Source organism: Octopus sinensis, linkage group LG18 (assembly GCF_006345805.1).
Source record: "Octopus sinensis linkage group LG18, ASM634580v1, whole genome shotgun sequence".
NCBI lineage: Eukaryota > Metazoa > Mollusca > Cephalopoda > Octopoda > Octopodidae > Octopus > Octopus sinensis.
In genome coordinates, this window is record NC_043014.1 from 30,957,474 (window position 1) to 30,958,618 (window position 1,145).

The 1,145-nt window shown below is 36.7% G+C and overlaps 1 protein-coding gene across 3 annotated transcripts in view; it reads left to right on the plus strand.

Moving 5' to 3' along the window:
* Positions 1-1,145, plus strand: part of LOC115221702 (DNA-directed RNA polymerases I, II, and III subunit RPABC3) — a 373,348-nt gene that overhangs the window by 131,527 nt on the left and 240,676 nt on the right. The gene's annotated exons all lie outside the window — the stretch shown is intronic.

A 1,145-nucleotide genomic window follows, 5' to 3' on the forward strand; every position in this document is an offset into this window, starting at 1 on the left:
AGAATCTTCCTCCTTATCAATGCTACCACACCAACCAGCATCAGTACTTATGCTGTGAAAAAATATGGTGGATTGGTGGTGGTTAGATGAAACCCTTAAGGTCATCAAATAGTCACTTTAGTATCATTTGACCAAAAAAAAAAAAGTACACCACTGTGATCACCTACCGTTAGTTATATGCTAACTAATGAGGAAGTTTCTATGCGGACATTTGATTTGCTAGGAATAGCAACAACTCCTTCAAATCACACCCTATCATCTTATGAAAGGAAAGACGGTGCGGTCGGTAGTCTTTGGTGTCTTCTATAAAGTTGCTAAATTTGAGTCTTGCATACTTGAGACTGTAGCTTGTGATGTTTACTGCAAGTTCTTTAGCCTTGTTTAGATCATTCTCTTCTATCATTTTGAGAACTTTATCCATATATCTTCATTCATATAATCGCTTTCGGGCTCCAATTTTATCTTCATTTATTGGTTGGATTTGAAGGTAACATTGGATAGCAAGGACTTGTACTTTATTTTACCATCATTACTGACAAGTTACAACTAACTAGGTTGATCTATTGCATTGTCCAAAATTAGTATTACTTTTACTTCATTAGCAAAAACTTTGAGGACATTTTCCTGGCACTACAGGAATGAAACATGAGGGGGGAAAATGCTGATGGGGGAACCAACACACTGAAAGCAACCTAAGGGGTCATCCTGCTAGGACATTTATTGACAAACTGGTTAAAAATTCCAGTCTATTGAAGAGCTGCCTACCAAGAGCAATGCAGGTTAAATAATTCTGGAGACTAGTGGTTGATAATATTCATGTATAAATGAAACAGTATTATTATTTATTAATAAGGCTGTGAGCTGGCAAAATTGTTAGCATGCTGAGGAAATGCTTAGTGTTATTTTTGCCTGTTGCTCTGTTCTGAGTTCAAATTCCACTGAGGTTGACTTTGCCTTTCATCCTTTCGGGGTCAGTGAAATTAGTACCAATTGAAGACAGATCGATGTAATCAACTCATCCCCTCTCCCCAAATTGCTGCTTTTGTGTCAAAATTTAAAACCATTATTATTTATTATTATTAAAAACGTCACACAGTATCCAATATCATGATGTTGATTGAAGATATTGTGTGTACGGGGGGGGG